The 8,682-nt window shown below is 37.4% G+C and overlaps 1 protein-coding gene across 1 annotated transcript in view; it reads right to left on the reverse strand.

The window, feature by feature from the left end:
• TMPRSS11E (transmembrane protease, serine 11E) overlaps positions 1–8,682 on the reverse strand; it is a 49,954-nt gene that overhangs the window by 9,671 nt on the left and 31,601 nt on the right. The window lies entirely within an intron of this gene.

Raw genomic sequence — 8,682 nt, forward strand, 5'->3', positions numbered from 1 at the left:
AAAAAAATCTTAAAAGCAGTAGAGAGAAGGGACAGGTCACATACAAACGGGGTGCTATCAGGATAACAGCAGAACCTTCAGCAGAAACGTTATAAGCCAAAAGAGATTGGGGACCTATACTCAGCTAGCATTCTTTTTTTTTTTTCTTTTTGAGACGGAGTCTCGCCCTTGTCACCCAGGTTGGAGTGCAATGACACGATCTCAGCTCTCTGCAACCTCTGCCTCCCAGGTTCAAGCAATTCTCCTGCCTCAGCCTCCCAAATAGCTGGGATTACTGTCGCCCATTACCACAGCTGGCTAATTTTTGTATTTTTAGTAGAAATGGGGTTTCACCATGTTGGCCAGGCTGGTATATTCGGCATTCTTAAAGAAAAAAATTCTAATCAAGAATTTCATATCCAACTAAGCTAAACTTCATAAGGGAAGGAGAAATAAAATCATTTTCAGACAAGCAAATGTTAAGGGAATTTATTACCACCAGACTTGCCTTGCAAGAAGTCCTTAAAAGAGTGCTAAACATGGCAACAAAAGACCATTATCTGGCCAAGCACGGTGGCTCACGCCTGTAATCCCAGCACTTTGGAAGGCCGAGATAGGCAGATCACCCGAGGTCAGGAGTTCAAAACCAGCCTGGCCAACATGGCGAAACCCCATCTCTACTAAAAATACAAAATTAGCCAGATGTGATGGCATGTGCTTATAATCCCAGCTACTCAGTATGCTAAGGCAGAAGAATCACTTGAACCTGGGAGGTGGAGGATGTAGTGAGCTAAGATTGAGCCTTTGCACTCCAGCCTGAGCAACAAGAGCAAAAGTCTGTCCCCCAAAAAAAAAAAAAGCCATTACCTGACACCATAAAAAAGAAATTACATAGCCCACTGACACTATAAGCAACTATACAATCAAGCCTATAGAATAACCAGCTAACAACACAATGGCAGCATCAAATCTTCACATATCAATATTATAACTTGAATATAAACAGGCTTAACGCCCCATTTATGAAGGACAGAGTAACACATTGGATAAAGAAGCAAGACCCAACTGTATGCTATCATCAGGTGACCCATCTCAAATGCAATGACACTCATAGTCTCAAAGTAAAGGCATAAGGAAAGATCTACCAAGCAAATGAAAAAAACAAAAAAGAACAGGGGTTGCTATTCTTATTTCAGACAAAACAGACTTTAAAACAACAATAATTAAAAAGGACAAAAAAGGGTGTGACAAAGTGATAAAGTGTTCAATTCAACAAGAAGATTAACTATTCTAAATGTGTATGCATCCAACACTGGAGCATCCAGACTCAGAAAATAAGTTCTTAGAGCCTACAAAAAAAAAAATAATTAGAGAAATACAAAATTATAGTGGAGATTTCAACACCCCACTAAAGGTGTTACAAAGGCAGAAAACTAACAAAGATATTCTGAAACTAAACTCAACACTTGACCAAATGAACCTAACAGATATCTATAGAACGCTCCACCTAACAACAAGAAAATACACATTCTTTTCATCTGCATATGTATGGCACACACTCTAAGATCAACCATGCACTTGGCCATAAAGCAATTCTAAACAAATTTTTAAAAATCGTACCAATCACACTCTCAGACCACAGTGCAATAAAAATAGAAATCAATACCAAAATCTCTCAAAATTATACAATTACATGGAAATTAAACAGCCTGCTCCTGAATGACTTTTGAGTAAAGAATGAAATTAAGACAGAAAGCAAGAAACTCTTTGAAACTAATGAAAATAAAGATACAACATACCAGAATTTCTGGGACACAGGTAAAGCAGTGTTAAGAGGAAAGTTTATAGGGCAAAATGTCGATATCAAAAAGATACAAATATTTTAAATTAACAACATCACCCCTCGAAGAACTAAAAAAAGATATAAATATCCTAAATTAACAGCATCACACCTCGAAGTACTAGAAAAATAAGAGTAAGTGAATCCCCAAACTAGCACAAGACAAAAAATAACCAAAATTAGAGCTGAACTGAATGAAATAGAGACACAAAAACCCATATAAAAGATCAATGAAAACAAAAACTTGTTCTTTGAAAGAATAAATAAAATTGATACACTGCTAACAAGACTAACAAAGAAAAAAAAAGAACTTTCAAATAAACACAATCAGAAATGCCAAAGGGAAGAGAAATATTTTTTACAAAAAATTCAAAGATGATTGTAAACACCTCTATGCACACAAACTAGAAAATCTAGAAGGAATGGATAAATTCTTCGAAACACAAACTCCCAATATTGAACCAGGAAGAAATTGAATACCTGAGAAGACCAATAATGAGTTCCAAAATTGAACCAGTAATTTAAAAAAAAACCAACCAACAAGGAAGGTCCTGGAACAGAGAGATTCACAGCCAAATTCTACCAGATATATAAAGAAGAGTTGGTACCAATTATATTGAAAATACTCCCAAAATTCTAGAAAAAGAGATGCTTCCCTAACTCATTTTACAAAGGCAGTGTTATTCTGATACCAAAACCTAGAATAAACACAACAAAAATAGAAAACTTCAGGACAATATCCTTGATGAACATTGATGCAAAAATCCTCAACAAAATATTTGCCAACAAAATATTTGCAAACCAAATCCAGCAGCACATCAAAAAGCTAATCCACCACAGTAACGTAGGCTTATTTTCTAGGATGCAAGGCTGGTACAATATATGAAAATACATAAATATGGCCGGGCACGGTGGCTCACGCGTGTAATCCCAGCACTTTGGGAGGTCCAGATATGTGGATCACCTGAGGTCAAGTGTTCAAGACCAGCCTGACCAACATGGCGAAACCCCATCTCTACTAAAAATACAAAAGTTAGCCAGGCATGGTGGTGAGCAGCTGTAATCCAAGCAACTCAGGAGGCTAAGGCAGGAGAATTACTTGAACCTGGGGGACAGAAGTTTCAGTGAGCTGAGATCGTACCACTGTACTCCAGCCTGAGTGACAAAGCGAGACTCTGTCTCAAAAAGAAAAAAAAAAACACCTTGAACAAACTAGGCATCAGAGGAACACACTTCAAAATAATAAAAGCTTTCTATGGCAACCCCATAACCAACATCATAATGAATGGGCAAAAGCTAGAAACATTCCCCTGTGAACCAGAAAAGACAAGGATGTACACACTCACCATTGTTATTCAACATAGTACTAGAAGTTTTAACCAAAGCAATCAGGCAAGAAAAAGACATAAAAAGCATCCAAATAGAAGAGAGGAAGTCAAACTATCTCTCTTCACAAATGACAGGATTCTATACCCAGAAAACTCCATAGTCTCTGCCCAAAGGCTCCTAGAACTGATAAACAACTTCAGTAAAGTTTCTGAATACAAAATCAATGTACTAAAATGAGGAGCACTTCTATACAACAATAGCATCTTAGCTGACAGCCAAATCAAGAGTGCAATCCCATTCACACTTGCCACAAAAAGAATGAAATACATAGACATACAGCTAACTAGGAAGGTGAAGGACCTCTACAATGAGAATTAAAAACACTGCTGAAAGAAATCGTAGTTGGACGCCAGGTACAGTGGCTGATGCCCATAATCCCAGCACTTTAGGAGGCAGAGGCAGGAGAATTGCTTGAGCTCAGGAGTCCAAGACCAGCATGAGCAACATGGGAAGGCTATATCTCGACCAAAAATCTAAAAAATTAGCCATGTGTAGTGGTGCATGCCTATAGTCCCAGCTACTCAGGAGACAGGTGGGAGGATCGCTTAAGCCCAGGAGTTCAAGGTTGCAGTGAACTACAACTGTGGCACTGCACTCCAGCCTGGTCAACAGGGTAAGACCTTGTCTCAAGAAAAAAAAAAAAAGAAAGAAAGAAAAGAAAGAAAGAAATCATAGTTGGCACAAACAAATGGAAAAACAGTTTGTGCTCATGAATAGAAAGAATCAGTATTGTTAAAATGGCCACACTGCTCAAAGAAATTTACAGATTAAATGTTATTCCTACAAAACTACCAATGTCATTTTTCACAGAATTAGTAAAAACTATTGTAATATTTATATGGAGCCAAAAAACAGCCTGAATAGCCAAAGTTATCCTAAACAAAAAAACAAAGCTGGTGGCATCACACTACCAGACTTCAAATTATACCACAAAGCTATAGTAACCAAAAGATCATGGTGCTAGTACAAAAAATAGACACATAGACTAATAGAATCAAATAGAGAAGCCAGGAGTAAAGCTGCATGTCTACAATCATCTCACCTTTGACAAAGATGACAATAACAAGAAATGGGGAAAGGACTCCTACTCAATTAATGATGCTGGGGATAACTGGCTAGCCATATGCAGAAAATTAAAACTGAACCCGTTTCTTTCACCACATACAAAAATCAACTTGAGATGGTTGAAATACTTAAGTGTAAAACCTAACATTATAAAAACTCTAGAAGAAAACCTAGGAACTACCATTCTGGACATCAGTCTTAGCAAAGATTTCGTAACAAAGACTCTAAAAGCAATTGCAACTAAAACAAAAATTGACAACTGGGACCTAATTAAACTAAAGAGCTTCTGCACAGCAAAATAAACTATTAACAGAATAAATAGACAATCTACAGAATAGGAAAAAATATTAGCAAACTATGCATCTGACAGAGTTCTAATATCTATAAGAATCTATAAGAAATCTTAAATCAACAAGCAAAAAACAAACAACTCCATTTAAAAATGGGGAAAAATAACATAGATATAGTTTGAATATTTGTCCCCTCTCAAATCTCATGTTGAAGTTTAATCTCCATTGCTAGAGGTGAGGCTGGTGGGAGTTGTTTGGGTAACGGATCCCTGATGGTGTAGTGTTGTCTTTGCAATAGCGAGTGAGCTGTCACAGTATCTGGTTGTTTAAAAGCATGTGGTACCTCCTTCCACTCTCTCTCTTGCTCCTGCTTTCACCACATGATGTTCCTCCTCCCCTTGCACCTCCCACCATGATTATTAACTTCCTGATGCCTCCCTAGGAGCCAAGTTAATGCTGGCATCATGCTTACTATAAAGTCTGAAAAGTCATGAACCAATTAAACGTCTTTTCTAATAAATTACCCAGCCTCAGATATTTCTTAATAACGATGCAAGAACAGCCTAACACAGAAAATTGGTAACTATGAGTGGGGCATTGCTATAAAGATATCGGAAAATGTGCTAGCGACTTGGCAACTAGGTAACAGGTAAAGGATGCAAGAATTTGGAAGGCTCAGAAGACAGAAAGATAAGATCAAGTCTGAAATTTCTTAGAGACTGGTTAAATGGTTGTGACCAAAATGCTGATAGTTACATCAACAGTGAAATCCAGGTTGATGAAGTGGAAAGTCTTATCTCAAATGAGACTATGGACTCCAGACTTTTTTTTTTCCCCCTAGATGAAATCTTTCTGTGTCACACAGACTGGAGTGCAGTGGTGCAATCATGGCTCACTGCAACCTCAACCTCCCAAGCTCAATCAATCTTCCCACCTCAACCTCCCAAATAGTTGGAACTACAGGCATATGCCACAAAGCCTAGCTAATTTTTTTAAATTTTTTTGTAGAGATGCAGTTTTGCCACATTACCCAGACTGGTCTCAAACTCCTGGGCTCGAGAAATCCACCCACCTTGACCTTCCAAATGCTGGGATTATAGGTGTGAGCCACTGCATCTGGCCAACTTTGAACTTCAGAGTTAAAGCTGGAATTAGTTAAGACTTTGGAGGACTGTTAGGAAGGCATAGTTGTATTTTGCAATGTGAGAAGACATGAGATTTGGGAGCGGCCAGGAGCAGAATGATATAATTTGGCTATTTGTCCCCACCCAAATCTCATGTTGTGTTGTCATCCCCAATGCTGAAGGTAGAACCTGGTGGGAGGTGTTCAGATCATGGGAGCTGGTCAGGGGAGCCGATCACTCATGGCTTGGAGCTATCTTTGCAATAGTGAGTGAGCTCTTGTGAGATCTGATTGTTTGAAAGTGTATGGCACCTCTCCTACCACTCTACCCCTCTTGCTCCTGCTTTCACCATGTGATGTACCTGCTCCCTCCCATTTCACACTTCACCTTCTGCCATGATTGTAAGCTTCTGCCATGATTGTAAGCACCACACTGCCCATAAAGCCGGCAGAATCGTGAGCCAATTAACCTTTTTTCTTTATACATTATCTAATACTGGCTTTTTGTTTGCTTGGTTGGTTTCTTTGTTTTTGGAGACAGGGTTTTGCTCTTTCACTCAAGCTGGAGTGCAGGAGGTGCACTGCAGCCTCAACGTCCTGGGTTCAAGCAATCCTCCTGCCTTACAGCTTCCAAGTAGCTGGGACTGCAGGCGCACACCACCACACCGGCTAATGTGTATATTTCTGGCAGAGACAGGATTTCACTATGTTGCCCAAGCTGGTCTTGAACTTCTGAGCTCTACTGATCCACCTCCCTTGACCTCCCAAAGTGCTGAGGTTACCGATGTGAGCCACCATGCCAGGCTCAGGTATTTTTTATAGCAGTGTAAGAACAGCCTAATACAGACAGGAACAGACATTTCTCAAAAGAAGACATACAAGCAACCAACAAACATATGGACAAAGGCTCAACATCACTAATCAGGGAAATGGGAAATGAAAAACCACAATAAGATATCATCTCAAACCAGTCAGAATGGCTATTATTAAAAAGTCAAAAAACAGCAGATGTTGTTGAGGTTGTGGAGAAAAGGGGATGCTTATACACTGCTGGTGGGAATGTAAATTAGGTCAGCCACTGTGGAAAGCAGTTTTGAGATTTCTCAAAAAAATTAAGACAGAACTACCATATGACCCAGCAATCCCATTACTGGGTATATTATACCCAAAGGAATACAAATCGTTCTGCCATAAAGACACATGCATGCATATGTTCCTTGCAGCAATTTTCACAATAGTCATGGAGTCAACCTAGATGTCCATCAACAGTGGACTGGATATAGAAAATGTGGTAAATATACACCATGGAATACTATACAGCCAGAAAAAAAAATGAAACCATGGCCTTTGCAGCAATATAGATGCAGCCATAGGCCATTATACTAAGCAAATGAACGCAGGAACAGAAAACCAAATACCTCATGTTCTCACTTACAAGTGGGAGCTAAACACTGAGTACATATGGACACAAAGAGAGGAACAATACATACTGGGGCTTACTTGAGGGTTGAGGGTGTGAGGAGTGTGAGAACCAAAAACTACCTATTGATTATTATGCTACTACCTGCATGATGAAATAATTTGTACACCAAACCCCAGCAACACACAATTTACCCATGTAACAATCCTGCAGATGTAACCTCTGAACCTAAAATAAAAGTTGGAAGAAACAAATAAGTAATTAATTAAATAAAATAATATAAATTTAAAAGCATGATATAACAACAATAACAGAACAGAATAAATAAGAATTAGATGCCCAGGATATATCAATATAAATCATCATACAAAGAAATAGAAAAAGTTTTAACTTGAATGAGCAAAGGCAATCAGCAGGTACCAACACTGAGATAACTCAAATGTTGAAATTATTTGACAAAGATTTTAAAGCAGCCATCATAAATGCATCTCCATGAGCAATTGCCATCATGTTTAAAACAAAGGAAAAGAAATAGGAAGTGTCAACAAAGAAATAGTAAATATAAAAAGAAGAATCAAAGAAAAACCCTGGAACTAAAAAATGTGATAAGCAAAATTCAAAACTCACTGAACAGACTTAACATAAGAATAGAGAACACAGATAAAAGGATCAGTAAACTTGAAGATAAATTGATAGAAATTACCCAATCTGAACAACAGAGAGAAACTAGAGTGGAAAAAAAAAAAAATAAACAGAAGCTTAGGAAACTCTGGGACTATAATAAAAGAGTAAACATTGCTATGGTTAGAGTTCCAGAAGGAAAGAAGAAAGAAGATGGGGCTGAAAGAGTATTTTAAGAAATAATGACTGAAAATTTATCAAACTTGACAAAGGATATAAATCTACATATTCAAAAAGCTGAGCAAACCTCAAACAGGATAAGCCCAAAGAAATCCATGCCAAGATACATAATCAAACTTCTGAAAACTAAAGACAAAGAAAAACTCTTGAACACAGAAAGAGAAATGACACCTCATCTATTGGAAGAAAATAATTCTAATAGCAGCACATTCCTCGTAGAAATCACAGAGGCAATGATTTCAATGCTGAAAGAAAAGAACTGTCGGTGCTAAATTATGCTTCAGTAATGAAGAAGAAATAAAGACTTTTAGAGACAAAGAAAATCTAAGAGAATTTTTCATCAGCATACCTATACTGAAAGAGTGGCTAAAGGAAGTTCCTAAAACAGAAATGACTTTTTTTAAAAAAAGGAATCAGGAACGAGGAAAGAACAAATCTATAGGCAAATAGCCTTTCCTTTTCCTCTTATGTTTTCTAAATTACATTGGTCAGTCGAAGCAAAACATTGTCTTCTGTGGTTCTCAAAATATAAAGCAAATATTTAATATTTATATTTATTAATATTTAATGTTTATGTTTATTAATATTTAATATTAATGAGGGAAAAGCAAAGGGATTTAAGGGGAAGTAAGTTTTCTATTCTATACTTCACCAAAACTAGTAAATTTTCAATACACGTAGACAGTGATGTTATATATGTATATATAAATAAATA

The sequence above is a fragment of the Mandrillus leucophaeus genome, unplaced genomic scaffold (assembly GCF_000951045.1).
Source record: "Mandrillus leucophaeus isolate KB7577 unplaced genomic scaffold, Mleu.le_1.0 Scaffold722, whole genome shotgun sequence".
In the NCBI taxonomy this organism is placed as follows: Eukaryota; Metazoa; Chordata; class Mammalia; order Primates; family Cercopithecidae; genus Mandrillus; species Mandrillus leucophaeus.